This window comes from Athene cunicularia (genome assembly GCF_003259725.1).
Source record: "Athene cunicularia isolate RWA chromosome 5 unlocalized genomic scaffold, athCun1 chr5_part1, whole genome shotgun sequence".
Taxonomy (NCBI): domain Eukaryota; kingdom Metazoa; phylum Chordata; class Aves; order Strigiformes; family Strigidae; genus Athene; species Athene cunicularia.
The window spans coordinates 4,771,533-4,788,455 of NW_020799101.1; the positions used below are offsets into that span (position 1 = coordinate 4,771,533).

Genomic DNA, 16,923 nt, shown 5'->3' on the forward strand with positions numbered 1-16,923 from the left:
ATACTTAAAAAGGGGGACAGAAAGAGCTAGTCGTGGAGATGATTTTATTTTCTTGAGCTTGCAAGGCTGGGAGGCTGTGGGATGAAAGGGGCTGGAAGGAATAATTGGAGTTAGAAAGTGTGGGCAGCAAGCTCGCTGCTGGGTGAGTTAATGAGCTATATGAAAATTAAATCCCTGGCCCGAGAACCCTGTATGAAGATTCTCTCCCATGTGTTTTTTCTCACTGGCTGTCAGCAGGCACTAGAAGACGGGATGCATGGTGGCACGGGTTTTGCAATAAATGATGCCAGGCCAAATCTTTGTTGCCCGATTTCTTTCTTCGAAAGGGAGCAGGCTTTCTAGGCAAGGTTAAATCAGAGGCTGTGGTCTGCTTGCCTTCCTGAAAGCATCAGCTGTGTGCTGAGAGGAGATTACAGCCGGAGTTTAAGGGTCAGTGTTGTTATTGTGGGCTGGGGAAGGACTACAAAAGCAAGGGGGTGGGTTAGAGGTGATATAAAACAGGGCAAAATGTCATATTGCAAAGGTTTGGCTCATGAATTTGGGAGATGAAGCAGATTTTCCACTAAACTGGGGGCTCGTGAGCGCGCATTACAAGGGGGAGAAAGACTGTTGGTGCTTTTGCTATGTGCAACTTATATACAAAGCTGCTGGGGAAAAGGAAAATGTGACCCTGAAGTGTAATAAGCAAAATAGAGATGAGGAAATATCTAAGCACCCTGCAAAATGCCTAGGGAATCTCTTTGGGAGAGTGCCACAGAGTTCTGGTCTTTGCCCCAGAAAGGCTGAGTTTAAATTGCAGCAGGTGCAGCAAAGGGTCGCTTGGAAAGGCAGAGGAAAAGGGACCTATTTTAGGCAAGGATATGAAAAATATCATCTGTGTTTGGCCAAGGAGGTTGGGAGAGGACGTGATGCCTGTCTATAAATACAGTGGGAATGTAAACACCAGGGAGGGAAGCAAACTGATTTAACTCTAAGGGCGATGTCAGCAGAAAAACAAATCGCTCTGAACTGGGCAGGAATAAATCTAAGAGGAGATCTGCACACAGTTATAGAATCCTGGGACGGCTGGGGCTAATAGGATTGTTGGGGGTGAAAGACCTCAAAACTAATTTTAAGGCAGAGCTTGTTAAATTGATGAAAGATCTGACAGGGCTGTTTGTGCCTGCAGCAAACCGGGGGGCTGAGCTGGGAAATCCCTTTGGGTACGTGTTACTGTGAGCTCCCTGACTTGCATCCACAGCGCCCCGGTGACCCTGAGCTTATGGTAATATTAGTAGTGACTATTAATAGCACCACATGACTTTTTGTTTTTTTTTCTTCATGCTTATCCCATGCTATTTAAAAAAAAAAAAAAATGGAATCTCTGAAAACGCCTCCTTGCACCAGGCTGGATGGATATCAGGATTAGCACGGGGGCTTGGCAGCAAGGTCCCTTCTATAGGTCCAAAGGAGAGGCAGCAATGCAAAGGCACCTGTAAATGAGCTCACGTGGGTCCTGTGCTGATGAGCAGAGCAATAGCAGAGCAATAGTTATGAGTCCCTGAGTGCTCAGCAGAGTTAATGAGCCTGTGCACAGGTTGGGTGAGTGCTGTGCCCGAGCCGGCTCCTTTCAGCTGGGCTGGGGAGCTGAGCCGTGCCCCGGTGATGCTGAAAGGTCCCAGGGCTGTTTTGAGGAGTACGCAGAGGATGATAAAACCAGCGCGGCTTCAACTGGTGAGGCAGGCACGGACTGGAGGATTTGGTGGGGTCTGAGCGTTTCAAAAGTGGGGCAAGTAGTGCTGCAGGCTGCGTGGTGCTGCGTCCCGGGGACAGGGGAGGCAGCGGGAGCTTGGAGTGGCTGGGATGAAGGATGCTCGTGGTGGGGGATGCTCAGCTCTGCCTGAGAGAAGGATGCGCGGGGGAATGTGGGCACAGCAAAACCGCTCCGAGCTGCTGTGTACTGCTCCTCTTATGGGAACCACGATATTGCATTAATGCTTTCTAAATCAGCAGCCCAGAAATAAGCAAAATTGACTTTTTTCCCCCCCCCAGTTAGCTTGAATATTTCCTCCAGACAGATGAATCGTAAAGTCCTCTTGGTGCCTTTTGGGATAGGCCCTTGCAGGGAGGTTTGCGGGCTGCCAGCCAGACTTGGGATTTTGGAAAGGGTCATGCGAGGGAAGCGGGAGAGGCTTCCCTGGGGGAAAAGGTGTTTCTTCTGCAGTAGGAACAGACCTAGGAATGATTTCCCTATTTTTTTCCCCTAGGCATTTCAGTTTTGTTAACTGGACGAAGCTTGCAGATCTGTTAATTCGTTGGACTGGAATATGCTTAACCTCGTGATGAGGTTGTTTGGATAAAGCATTTGGGAGCCTCTGCTCTCTGGACACAAAGGGGTTTGCTAAAGCTCGTGCAGGGTCACAGTGACCTAATTATGAATTAAGGGAAATGCTGGTTTTGTAAATGGGCTGGGTTTCAGATAAAGGAAGAAGGCACCTGGAATGTGCTGTCAGATGTAGGGTATAACATTAAATGAGCATGTAAATTAGATGGCTCTCATTATAAAAGGGCAAGCTTGATGAACAGTTCCTGAGAGCTTTCTCAGAATGATGCCTTTGACTTCTGTCGCTCGTCTTATTAGGGCAGTATAAGGAGGCCGGGCGGGCGGGAGGAATAATGAACTGCTGATAACGCTGTGCCTTGGAAGAGCACGGCTTTGATGCTGGCAATAAGGAGCGATCATTTCGCCTCCGAGCCCAGCACCAGTAAATCTGTGCATCATCTCAAAGTTTAGTGTGGCTGCTTGGGAACACAGCAAAAGCACCATGCGGCCCTGGGGAGCTGAGGTTTGTTTGAAAGTGAAGGTCAATGCTGGAGGTTTTTGGCAGGTCTCATGTCTAGCGTCCGGCTGGGGCTGGCATGGGCAGGTGAGTCTCTCCTGGGTGTATTTAGAGTCCAGCCCAAGGTTGTATTGCAAGTTCCTCCCAGCATCTCCCAGAATTCTCCCCAGGAGCACCAGGGCTGCCACCAGCCATGGTGGAAAACAAGTCAAGAGTTATCTTCCCGCACTTGCCCAAGTCCTTGGGAGGAAGCAGTGCTGGGTTTTTTTCCTGCCTAAAATAATCTTGACTAGTAAACCTCAAGCCTTAAACTTTCTCAGCCTGGTGATATCACTTCAGAGGCATAAAATGATTCTCCTTGAACTTTCTACTTGCTGGAAAAACCCGTGTTTCAGCTCAGCCTGTGCGTGCTGGCTGTGTGCTCCAGCCCAGCCAAGCGCAAAGGCTCTGGGGATGTAAGCAAAATCACATTTGTCTCTTCTGAACACCAGTGGTTGGAGGATCAGAGATGTCCATCACATTTAGAACCAGGTTAGAGCAATTTTCACGTGCATAGGACAGATTTTGCTGAATAAGATGTTTTTTGTTACCAGTCCTGCAACTGAAAATGAAAAGCCTGCTTCTCATCAGCTGCACTCCTGACTTTGGTGGTCACCTCCTTTGGTTTATTGGAAATACACTAACAGACACAGGGAGAGCCGTGGGGGTTAGTGGAGTGGGCCTGTCTTTATGGGATCTATGCTGGATCCCCCAGGTGATTTCCTGAACTCCCCTGCTCTTGTAGAATCATGGAATGCTTTGGGTTGGAAGGGACCTTGAGGATCATTTAGTTCCAACCCCCCTGCCCCGGGCAGGGCCACCTTCCACCAGCCCAGGTTGCCCAAAGCCCCGTCCAACCTGGCCTTGAACACTGCCAGGGAGGGGGCAGCCACAGCTTCTCTGGGCAGCCTGTGCCAGGGCCTCACCCCCTCACAGGGAGGAATTTCTTCCTTACATCTCATCTAAATCTCCCCTCTGTCAGTTTAAAGCCATTACCCCATGTCCTATCACTACATGCCCTTGTAAAAAGTCCGTCTCCAGCTTTCCTGTAGGCCCACTTTAGGTACTGGAAGACTGCTCTCTTCTCCAGTTGAACCTTCCAACTCTCTCAGCCTGTCCTCACAGGCTCCAGCCCCCTGAGCATCTTTGTGGCCTTCTCTGGACTCGCTCCAACAGGTCCATGTCCCTCTTATGTTGGGGGGCCCAGAGCTGAACCTCTCTGGGAAGAGGTATTGGGCTCTGAGACACATCTCCAGTCAAATGTCCCCAGGTGATGTAGATGGTCATGGTTCTCCTGGATAAGTTTTCTCAGGGACAAGGAGACTGATGCCCCAAGCATCTGTGAGTATCATCAGACTCAAAGCATTTTCCTTTTGGGATCATATTATTCTGGACCAGAAATGAAAAGCTGAACCATGCGTTCTCCATGCTGCTTTTCCTCATCTCTTCTGCACCCTTGATCATTAGCTGTGGGTTTGTCAGGGCCAGAACTATCCCCCACAGTGTGTTCATGCAGGTTTAGGCAATGAGGTCCCGGTGTTGGTTACACCCCTCAGCAGGAATCGAAATTCCTTTAAGCTGGAAACTACATGAATAAACCCTTAAATTGCAGCAGACCCTACACTGTTTTCCTGACTCCAACTACAGCAGTTAGCAGCCCTGTAATTGTCACTGTAATTGTAGGGGACTTGGAAACCCTGAGCCCTGCCAGAAACATAACTTAATCTTTTCTGAGATGTTGCTGTTTGGGACTGAGCAGGGGGATTTGCTCTTCTCATGGTGGCAGGAGACCAACTTTGAGCCCAGAGCTGATGGGGGGGGGGTCCAGGGTTTGCTGCACACTCCCACTGCGTAAACAAGAGCCCAGGTAAGGGCAGCGTGTAAGCTTGTTACAGGGGCTTAGTCACCAGATGGTCGAGCCGTTCCCAGGTAGATCTTAATTTTCATTAATATGCCATTAGTCTTATTTGTGTGCCCTGCTCACCTCTGGCTGTATCATCGTTTGTGTTTCCAGCTTAGCCTGTCCTTGGCATCGTGTTGCTGTCACTCCTCACCTCCCCAGCCAAAAACAAGTAGCAAGGGAGCTCGGATCACCTGGCTACAGCCATGCCAGTCTGCCTGGGGGTCGAGAGGGGTCCCAGATGTGGCACTGGGTCATGGTTCCAAGGCTATGGGGAGGGGTACTGGTCCCAGTGCAAGAACATGGCTCTGCTGTCCCCTTCCCAGTTGCAGGCACCAGGAGCCCTGGGTGATGTGCTGTGGGGTGCGAGGGGCTCTGCACCTGCAGGGACACAGGCTCCAGGGACAAACACCTCCTCCTCGCTTCCCTCACAGCTGAGATTGGGAGGTGACAAGCAGAGAGTGTAAAGCCATCATTAAAAATGAGTTAACCACATTGCCCCGAGAAGTGGTAGATGCCCCATCCTGGGAAACATTCACCATCAGGCTGGACAGGGCTCTGAGCAACCAGATCTAGTGGAAGATGTCCCTGCTCACTGCAGGGTGGTTGGACTAGATGATCTTTAAAGGTCCCTTCCAACCCAAACTATTCTGTGATTTTATGATTTGACAGCAAGAGATGCCAAAGGTTTCTATATCTTCTCCAGGTGCGGTCTCCTAGCATTACAAAAAAGCCGGGGAGCTCAGAGCCCCTGGAAGGGTATTTGTGAGCTTTGCAGCCTGTTGACGCGAGGACAGGCAGGTTACACAAAACACCTCAACCTGCCGCACAGGGGAGAGCGATTCGGGGCTGGGAACCTGCTGGGTTCATCTGTAGCATCTATCAAACTCCTTTAAAAAAACCAAAGCCTGGCAAAATCCCTCCTCCTGTGTCATTCTTTCTTAAATGTTTTCTGTCAGTACATTTTGTTCTTCATTTTCCTCGGTATGTACTGAAGTAGGAGATTTTATAATGATTCACAGTGTTCTGCCGAGCAGCTTCAAGCAGCAACCAGGGAGTCTGTTAAATAGGCATCCAGCCCAGAATATTTTGTACACTATCTAAATGCAGTGCTGTAATTAAAAGACATGCTTGAAATAAATGACAGAGGGCTTGGGGTTTGGGTTTTGGTTTTTATTTTTTTTTTCTCTCTCTTTTTTTTTTTACCCCCAAGGGAGATGGAAAGGGAGGGGGGGTTGAAGTTGCACTGAAGTATCAGAAGGCACAACAAGCATATTTGAACAAACAGTATCCGACAATGCGGGCCGACGCAATTACTTTCAAATGCTAGATGTTCGGTTATCACCCAGGGAACTTTCTGTCTGATTAAAAATAATTATTGCTGGCGTTAAATCTGTTTAGAATTACCCGGCGCAATTCATCTCCTATTGCACGCCACTACCATATGCCTGGTTTGTTGAGTGGAAAAATGTCTCTTTCATTCGGATAAATAATGCTTTGTAAATATTTAGAGATGAATGTTCTGGATCAGTGAGCGGCTATTTTTTTTCTGACGATAAATATGTGCAAATGAGCTTGGTTTTGGCGGCGGCTCCGTTTGAGGCAGTCACTATATGGGGCCAGATTAATCCCTACGTAACTGCACAGGGGCCATGCCAAGATGACACCACAGGGATAGCAGAAGGGTCATTTCTGCTGCTGAGCAAGTGGGGTGAAAGCAACTTTTTATAGATTTTAAATCTATGAAGAGCAGTATCTGCAATGCCTTCCAGCCAGCTGTGGCTGCAGGTACCTGGATGTTTGGCAAATGCCGTGAATTTCCCTTGTTCCCGCTGCCGAAGTCCCAGGAGGACCCATGGGACATGGGGAAGGGCACAAGAGCTGGATCCCACATTGTGCCTGGATCTGAGCCTGCTCCCCAGTGCCTCAAGGAGGGGGACACACAAACCTCTCGGTGTTCTCCAGACCCCCACCAGCCTGCCCACCACTGTCACAGGCTCGTGGGGCTGGATGGGACTGTGTGTTACTGCTCCCGAAACTGTGTGATGGCAAGGGAGCAGACACTTTGCATCTTTCCCCTTTTGCACATCAAAAGGTCTGTGAAGAAACCGCTCAGCCTGGTGCCAAAGAACATATTTGCTGAACACATATAACCACCAGTACAGCTGCTCTGGCTGGGTCTTGGTGATTCACGGAAAGGGAATACAGCAAGGGCTGTCCGAGGGTGCACAGACTATTTAAAGAAATATGGTTTCCACAGGTAAGGCTTTGTCCAGAGGCTTTAAACAGAATAAAATCTCTCCCGCCAGCAAGACAACGGGCTTGGGGGGGGGTGAGTTCATCCAGACACGTGCCTCCACTCCTGAGATGCCTCCCAAGGAGCGGGGGTCTTGGATAGCACATCCAAAAGCTTAATTTCTTTCTGTTGGGGCATGCATAGGAGAGGAGATACAAGTCCCAAGCCTGCCAGTCATCTGCACTGAGATCCTGCCACCTTGTCGTCTCTGTTTCCTCTTTCTTCCAGGTAAATTAAAACCAGCAGGAGATCTCAGTCCTGCCTGCCTAGGGTTGACTGTCTCAGTAAACACTCTTTGGATGTATTTGCTTTGCATTCGATTAAAACACGAAGGCAAACAACGGACATTAATGAATTCATTCGTTTATGATGACAATACGTTTTTGAGTCCTCCAATTGATTTGCCAGGCGAGCTGATAAAAAGAGCAAACCTTGCATTATTTACCACCCTGAGTCTAAATGTAACTTCTGAATCAACAGAGCTTGTTTGCTTTTTAAAATTCAAATGAGGATGACTACAATCTCCTTTCCAGGAGGGGTTTTACCCACCTCTCTCAGAAAGACGTACATGGCTTGAGGCCAGCCTGAAGGAACTGGTGTAACTCCTATTTTCCTGAGCTTCAGGGTCTGCCCTGATGCATACGGGGCAGGCACAGGGTCAAGTTGTGAAAACTCAAGACTAGAGCAAAAAAGGCTTTTGACAGTCAGCTGAGTCATCAACTCCTTGTGGTTAATTAGACATAGTTCCTAATTAAAGTCATTATTTACCTTGGAAAGCATGGAGACTGGGCTGCTCCAGCCACTGCTGGCTGCAGGGCTTGGGTTTGACATGTTTTCTAGGGATACTGAGAGGGAAGATGGGTGGGAAACTGAGGCACATGGTTCCTCTGGGTGCCTGGAGACAGAGGAAAAACCAGAAATTAAGAGAGAATGGTCACTGGGAGGATTGGTGTTACCTCTGGTGCTCCAAGATTTCCTCCACATGGTCCCATGTGCAGTGGCAGCTGTGAGATGGATGGGGATGAGCAGTGGGAGCCCGGCTGACTGTAGTTTGGATCAAAACCACCCCTGCGCAGGTTAATAAAAAAAATCACTTAAAAAGATGAGAATTAAAGAAATTATTTCCCCTCTCTTGAATATTGGAGCACACAGGCCATGCCTCTCCTTCATGTTCGCCCCGAGAGTGGATGGAACAAACCCATCCTCTGCTTTCTGCTTCAAAATGCAACAGCACGTTCAAGCCTTGACCAAAGAGGCCATTACAAAAGCAAGTCAAAGCCCTGATTTAAACCAGCTTGTTTAAATATTTTTGTGCTCTCTGTGGTTAGATTCCAGACTTTTACTCCCTGATTACTTTAGCCTGGAAAAAAAAGCGTTGTCGGAGGGTGGAAAGAAAGGCCTGATTCATTGATGAGGGCACGGCACTGCTGAGCACAGGGTACTACAGTTTCCCCAGGAATGCTTTTGGGTCTTAAAATGCCCTGTAGTAAATAAAAGCTACCAAAGATGGCCAAGGAGCGGGGGAGATAATTTTGCCCGACCTAACGAATTGCAGCATGCTGTTTGGGTGAGCAGTGTTCGGGGGATGCTCCTTGGCCGTGATTAGCAATCAGTTGTGGTTACTAATGAACATCCTGGGCTTTCAGCACTGTCAAATTATTTTTGTTCAGGATCCTGAATGGACTTTTGGTTTCCTGAGCACCCCCTTCCCCACGTGCCCATGGCAAGGTGTCGGGAGAACACTTCCCATCTTGTCTCTCCCTCTGAAGTGATGGCTGCAGGAGGGAAGTTGGGGCTCTGGGGCTGTGCTTGCTCCATGATCAGCTCTAGCTTCACCCACAAATTATTTATGGTCATTACTGGCTTCCTGCTGCAGCCAGTTCCTTAGGGTCTTCGAGGCATCTGGTGCCACAGAGATGCTAAATGAGCAAAAATCACCCAATGTGCTCACCTTGATGCCCAGACCCATATTTTCTTGTTTTTCCTGCAGCCAGGGATATGCTTGCAGGAATCCCTTCAAAAGTCATAAACTTTGATGGCCAGGGAAGAGACTGGAGAGATCTCCTCCATTCCCTACACCTGACAAGCACTTGTGTCCTTCTCCCCTTTCCTTGGTGACACTGGGCCTGACTGAAATCCCATCATGGCCATGAGCAACTCTCCAGGGCCATGGACCAAGCACAGGATCAATGTTTTTTTGCAGAAGATGATTTTTAGGATGAAGGAGGCAGCTGACGGCAGTGCGCGCTCTTTCCAAACAAAGATAAACAAGGGTGCCCCAAATAACTCCGTTCTTGCTGGCAAGGGGTATTTTTAACTAGCAAAGCGACACAAAAATAACACAGACGGCTGGAAAAAAAAAGGAACGGCTGCTAAGCTGGGAGAGGAGCTTGCTGTGTTTCATGGGGAAAGCAAGAAGCATCTTTTCTGCAGCCCTCTCCCAGCTCTTCATTAGCCATGCTATTCCCAGGAGGTGCTGCCCATGGTGTTTTCACAAACCTGGCGGGTGTTTTTAAATGGCTGCTATAAAGTAATCAAGGTTGAAAGGTCAGGCTTGGGTAAAAACAGCTCCCCAGAGCCTGCTTTTATACTCTGGCCATGCCCTGAACCAAGAAAGAATTGGTCAACTTTATGGGTCCATTCACCCAGAGATACCTTGGACATCTGGATGTTCTGGCTAATGTTGTCAGAAGGCAGAAAATACAGCTCTGACTCAGTGCCATGCCAAGAAATTACCTTTTTGCAATATATCTGCCTACAGCCTGCCTTCCCCACCATGCAGCAGAACCAAGGCTCTCCTGGACCATGCTGGAAGAGGGGCTGAGCCTGCCTGTGGCAGAGAGAAGGCTCTGGTGTATCCTTTAGGGTGACCAGGGTTTTCTAGCTGTGATAAAAGCCTTCATGGCTTTAGGGTAATTTAGGTACATGCCTATCAGCTGGCTTTTCCCTTAATAAAGAGCAGGAAGTGAGCTGGGGTAAGGATGGGATGTGCAGCACGTGGGGGAAGTTTTGGGAAGAAGGTTAGACCCCTAGGCTACACGAGGCATGCGGAGGCTGCCAGAGATGTTACATATCCAGGTGGAAAAGCAGCCGTATCCCCATGCAGGTACACGCACACACATGCATATGGGAAATTAAGCCTCTCTCATGCTTGTCAGTGCTTCACTTGGAGAGAGCAGTCAGGAAAAAAAGAGCAGTTATGGAGGAAAATCATGGCCCGTGCTCATATAGCAGCCCTGTCTCACCGGCCCCACGGTTGCCGTGATGTGAGTCAGCTGCTTCCCTCCGCCTTCCTCTCCAGGATGAGTAATTCAGCTGTGATAACCTTTAACAGGCCTGGGGACTGTCACAGCTTCTTATTTAAATGCAGCTTTGTGTTTTATTAGCAGAGCCCAGGATGGAGACAAAGTGCCGGGGTGGGAAATATGGAGGTGTCAGAGGGGGGTTCGAAGGAGACCCCCCCCTGGAAGAAATGCATTCGGTTCCTATAGCAGCATCTGCATTCAGTGGGGAGGGAGGCCCGTAACTCAGCCTTGCTGAAATTGCAGCAACTTCCAGTAAATCTTATTTGTGTTTTAATGCTTAAAAGCTCCAGCAGCTCTGAGAGCCCTTGCCGCAGCGTTGCAGCACCTGGAGCGAGTCTTTGCTGAGCTGATCCTTGCAGCGCGGAGGCTGTGCCTGGAAGGGGAGGTCTGGCTGCAGCCTGTCCCCAGAGCAACCCGGTGGCGGCAGCAATTCAGGCGTGCACCAAAATGCACACTTCTGACTCAAAACTAGTCCTTGGGCTTGCTTAGGCTGTGGAGTCTTGGCAGTGCAGGTTGCTTTCTGGCTCCTTTCATTTGGAGAGGTGAGTCCTGGCCCATGAGTGGGACATTTTGGGTTACTGGGGTGCAAATAATGACCCCAAGCACTATGGACTGGGTCTGGCGGGTGCTGAGATTTCCCTGAGCGGGTCCTGCACGGCAGGCAAGGATAGAGAAACTCTTGCTATGCTCTCTCCCTTTTTGACTCTTACATAAAGTATCTATACCTCATAACTGATGTGCCATAATTGCACTCAGGTTGGTGAATCAGAGAGTCAAGCAATTTACGTCAAGGTTTCCCCCCCCTTGCAAATTATAATGTGCTATATTCTCATTATAGGATTATGATTATGTCATTTTGGGTGGTGGCAGTTCTTTAAAGTTTTCTGTGATGGTTTCTTTGCCTGTCCAGAGGCAAAGGCGGGTGGCGAAGTCATGAGAACAGAGAGGGCTGTGTGGCCACCTGAAAGGAGATGGCTTTTGGAGGTCAGGATGAAAGGAGCTGCTGTGTGTGCATGTCTGCTGCCTAGCATGGGAAAGGCATGATGGTCAGGAGGGCTCATCATGTGTCAGCTCTGAGCACAATTACTGCCCTTTGATTTGGGACCGAGGGGGTTGTTTGATCCCCTGGGGTAATGCTCAGCCCTGTTTTGGCCATCCTATAGACCAGGGGTGCTTCAGGCTGTGAAGTCACGGGGCTCTGCAGAAGTGTGTGATCATTCAAGGCAGTGCAAGGCCTTCATTGCGGTCCTCTCTCTGCACAAAGGGCCTAGAAAGATGCTGGTGGGGATGCTGACCGTGAAAAAGCAGATGCAAAGAGAGAAGGAGAAGACAATAGCCACAGGTGAGCCATTTTAAAACCACTCCTGCTCCTAAGTGACTTGCACATGCTGGTCGTGTTGTGGCTCCCACATATGTTATAGGTCCTGTACCGCAAGGGACTGTCCCCAAAGATGATGGGTACATGTGAACTGTGTTTCTTGGCCAGTGGCTGGGTGACTCCCCAGCAACTCTCGCTGCCCACAAGCTGTCCTGGTTAGGGTGAATAACACAGGTGCTATCTCATACATTAAAAGATAAAAAGCCTTTTGGGTACCTGGGCAACCAGTTGCCCAGAGTTTCTTACCTAACTCTGTTCCTCCACTACGTGCAGAACAGCCCTGTATGGGTTATTTAAACGTAAAGTTCATTTGTCGTGGGTACTGAGCAGTTTCAAAATATGAAAACTCAAAACGCCAATGTGAAATTAATAATAATAATAATAATAATAATAAAAAAGGCAGTGCTTTCTGTCATCTGTTTTTTTCAGCGTCAGTCTCAAGATTTTGGAGGGCTTAGTCTGTACTTGAACAATTGCAATTGGTAAGACTGGATTTGAAGGACTATTATCTGCATATTAAATCTCTGGTAATCAGTTATGTGTCATCTGTATGAAAATTGAAGCCACCTTCTCCCTCAGATCTCCTGCTAATAGTGTTGTTTTAATTTGGGTTTGTTAATGGGCTGTGTAATTTAAGGACAAGGCCCTGTGTTTGAAGCATTCCTAATCACTTCATGTCACTCATCAGTGTTAAGGACTGTCCTGTCTTCGCAGAAGGAAGCAGCTGGAAAAAACAGAGGTCTCCAGAACCAAACTGTAGGTGATGTCTCCATCTCAAAGAAAGGGTTATATATGTGTACATTTGAGGGCTGAAGAAACCAGAGGTCTGCGCATGTTTGTGAAGATGCAGCACGTCTTTGGGAAAGTCTGTCTCCTTGCTGGAACAGCCCTCAAAACTCATGGTGTTGGGGTAAAGAGTTGGGACAAGGGATCAAGTTAGTCACGTCCAGTTTGGCAGCTGATGCTCCAGCTAGGACTTCTTCTCCAGAGATGTTGTCATCTGGGCTTTTCCTCCCAGTGCCTCCCTGATGGTCTGCTGGGCTTCTTGAGCAGCAGAAGGAGGAGAAGGAGGAGATGGAGGAGGAAGAAGAGGAGAAGGAGGAGAGTGCTTGCTCTTCTGGGGATTTTACAGCACCTGTGCCTGCTCCTTGAGCTTCCTACCACATCCTTCTCTGTAGAAGGATCTCACTCTCCGTGCTGCTGTCTGGTCTCATTCTTCCCCCATGGCTCCTACCTCACTCTTGGAAGAGAGGTCCTGCATCTCCTACAGCTTTAATTCATCCACCTCTCACTGTGCAAGACACAAGAGCAAAGTTAAGCACATGCACTTATCTCTGCTAATTTACGGTCCAGCTTGGGAACTCCATGGCTTCTGGATGTTGCTGGGTGGCTTTGCAAGCAAAATAAATAACATCCCTACAGGATTCAGGCTGATAGCTTTATTTTAGGTGTTTTTCCCAAGGGGGAAATTTAGAATCTACCCTTTAATTCTTTGCTGATACCTGTTCCTTCTGAAAAATGTTGTTCAACTGAGCCATAGGAAGAAGAAATATGTCTAGTTGCAGAGTCAGTTCCCACCGCTTGGGATTTATGGCACAGACAACGTCACTCCATCAGGACGTAGCTGCTGTGGGCACCTCGCCAGAGAGGTAGGAAGTTGCATTTATCCTGTTGTGTTCATGCAGAACAGGTACCTTCACGATAAATCCAGTGCCAGTGCCTCACTGGAGGATTTTGTTTCTGTGGTAGGAGGAATCTCATTAACACAAACTTCAGAGGAATCCAGCACTGCCAGCCAGAAGACAAATGCAGCAGTGCTGTCGTCATTTATCAACTGGAGAATGACCTTTGCTATCCATTAGGATGAAATGAAAAGCTTTGGGCTTTAACTTTGTTAAAATACACATGGCTGTCTTTTCAGATTTTTGGAGTCGGCGCATTGCTGAGATTAATCAAATTGTGCATTTTGTTGGTGCTTAAACAGTATTGTTATATAATTCAATCTCTGCGTGACTTCAAGACAGCAGGCAGAAGAATTACACTGAGCCTGGTCACAAAATCATCCTGCTGCGGTCAGTGGCTGAGGAGGCAGAAGGAGTTTGGAGCCAAGTGCCAAGCTAATGTTTTTAAATCTTATCACTTGGATTCAAGTTACTTTTGGTCAGAATTAAATACGTGTGTCTATAAAGCTGTGTGTGTGCTTGGGAGAGCTCAACTGAAGGAAATGGGTGCAGCTCGCTCTGGTCTGCTATAAATGTCCCCGTGGGAAGTGGGTGTAGGGATGGGGTTTTTCTTGTATTTCACTTTGAAAAATGCTGATGTCCCAAGGAAATGTGGCCATGCTGAAAAGAGGGAGAAGGCTGCATTGGCCTGCTGGCACTGGCCATCAGAGAGGGGGCCCACAGAGGGAAGCAGGGCGGTGGGTGGGTGTCTGTGCCTCTCTGCTTCTTCCCCTCCCAGGGGTGGCTGGGCAAGGGGCTGGCACGGCAGTGCAGAGCACTCTGAAAATTCCTCTTTCCACCAGCTATTTAAGCAAGAGGCCTCAGGACATAGGTGCCTCCTCTTTGCTCACATCTTGTCTCCAACAGCCATCTACCAACACAAGTTTGGCTGTTTCCTAGGATGGCTGTCCATGTCCAAAGCGTGGCAATGGCTCAATGTCCAAATGGAGATCATCGGGTGGTGTCCCTCAAGGGACCGGTGTTGTTCGATATCTTTATTAATGACATAGACAGTGGGATTGAGTGCACCCTCGCCAAGTCTGAGGATGACACCAAGCTGAGTGGTGCAGTCGATCCATGTGAGGAAAGGGACCATCCAGAGGGACCTTGACAGGCTTGAGGAGTGGGCCCACGTGAACCTCATGAAGTTCAGCAAAGCCAAGTACAAGGTTCTGCACCTGGACTGAGGCAATCCCCAGTATCAGTACAGACTGGGGGATAAATGGGTTGAGAACAGCCCTGCAGAGAAGGACTTAGGAGTACCGCTGGACAAAAAAATTGGACATGAGCTGACAATGTGGAACTTGTAGCTCAGAAAGCCAACCATATCCCTGGCTGCATCAAAGGAAGCGTGGCCAGCAGGTCAAGGAAGGTGATTCTACCCCTCTGCTCTGTTTGGTGAGACCCCAGCTGGTGTACTGTGTCCAGTCCTCGGTATGAGAAATACATGGACCTGTTGGAGCAGGTCCAGAGGAGGCCTTGAATATGATCAGGGGCTGGAACACCTCTCCAGTGAGGGCAGGCTGAGACAGTTGGGGTTGTTTAAGCCTGCAAAAGAGAAGGCTCCAGGGAGACTTTATTGAGGACTTTCTATACATAAAAAGGCTTATAAAAAAGATGAAGAGAAAGTTTTTACCAAAGCTTGTAGTGATAGGACTAGGGGTAATGGTTCTGAACTAAAAGAGCTTAGATTTAGATCAGATATAAGGAATACATTTTTTATGATGAGGGTGGTGAGGAACAGGTTGCCTAGAGAAGTCATGGATGTCCCATCATTGGAAGATTTGAAGGTCACATTGCTTTGAGCAACCTGGTCTAGTGAAATATGTCTCTACCCATGGCAGGGGGTTGGAATTATATGATCTTTAAAGGTCCCTCACAACCCAAACTGTTCTACTATTCCAACGCCTCACAAATCCTCCTGAGCTTTTTGGCCACCATCGCATGTAGCCTGTACCTAACGGCTCCTTGTGTGTGTCTGGCAGCACTTCCCCATCCTTTCTCCCCACAGGCTCTCCTCTGCTTTTTTTCTGGTCACAGTGAAACCCACCTCCACCCTGGTAGTTGTGTGGGCTGATAATCTGGGACCATCTATGGCCAGGACAACTCTTGGTGTTGTCACACCAAAGATGAATATATTGTTCTGCTCCAGTATTTCTGTTTTCCTGACAGTTCATAAGGTGAAGACAGTTCTGCTGAGCAAGGCAGGAAAGGCAATAAAGTGGGGGCTGAAACCTTCTTGTCTTCACCCAAGAGCTGCACCCAGCTCTGCCTGTCTGGGTTTTCAGCCACTGCTGCTTCCTGGGAAGTCGGTTTCTGCCGTGAAACCAAGTCCCATTCCCAGCTGACTTGAGCAAAGGCAGAACAGGCTTGGAGCAAACAAAACAAACCCCCAAAGTCCATGCAGCTGTGCGAATTAGGTCTGGTGAAATCAATTTGAGGTCTCACCTTACAGGCTTCTTCATATGGTGGAAATGAAAAAATATGTTTGGGTCTCCTCCGGTTAGAAAAACTACTGTGTTTATAGGTTACAACCCAATCTGTATTTATTTCAGTGTAGGTCTGTGCAGATGCTTTATGTAAGCCTAAAAATATATGTTTTTCTTCTTAATGTATCTGCTTACATACAAACATAAATTAAATACAGTTTAGAGCATATGATTTAACAGGGTCTCGTACTGAAACAATGGCAAGCTTTGTGTTCCAGCTGGTGTAGCTCAGCTTGCAGATAAGATCGTAATACTTTTGCATATAGACAAGCCCATAAGCAACACATATATAATTGTAGTTTCAATGCAAAAATCAAGAAAAGGCAATGACCGTGAGTGTTGGAGCCTTGTAAATCAACTGAGCACCATCGGCTGGTCTGACAATAGCTGGACAAAGAGTGGCCAATACCTCAGTGGAAATCAATCTGTTAATGGACAGGTTTCTTGTCTGTTCCCAGAGTTAATGCAAGTCTCTGCAAGAGAGAGGGTCTAAAATGATTACCTGCAAATACATCTTTGTCTGAGAAGGGTCTTTGAGAAGTGTCTCTTTATCTAAAGTTATGTGAACTTCCAGCGTGCCAGTGACATCGATGCAAATCACTTATAAAGTGGACTCAGTCCTGGATTTTTGTTATACAAATGTCATGGATATCAATATATATAATGTGGCATTTATTTCTGGATGCTTGTAGTAAGAAAGTTAGCATCATTCAATTACAACTCCATATGTAAAAGTCATTCCCACTGTGGACCGTGAATACCTGGAGGAGTTGTGTGGCACCAGATCCAGATGTCTTGCTCGGGCCTGGCTCTCCCCTGGGAGTGCCTCTGCTCTGAGAAACTGAGCTAGGAGGCTTAAATGAGGAACAAGAGACTAAATATTGACTCAGAAAATACAAAGATCCCATTTAGATGTAAATGGAAAAGGTGGGGGGGTGAAGAAAGAGGAAGGAAACAGAAATACATAAGTCTACAA

At 47.9% G+C, this 16,923-nt stretch overlaps 1 long non-coding RNA gene across 1 annotated transcript; it reads left to right on the top strand.

Annotated features, from left to right (window-relative positions):
• Positions 1 to 1,496: 1,496 nt before the first annotated feature.
• LOC113480896 lies at positions 1,497 to 13,049 on the top strand. The gene is made up of 3 exons (XR_003398566.1): positions 1,497 to 1,713; positions 7,199 to 7,282; positions 12,452 to 13,049. It is a non-coding gene; the product is annotated as an uncharacterized LOC113480896 (long non-coding RNA).
• Positions 13,050 to 16,923: the final 3,874 nt, after the last annotated feature.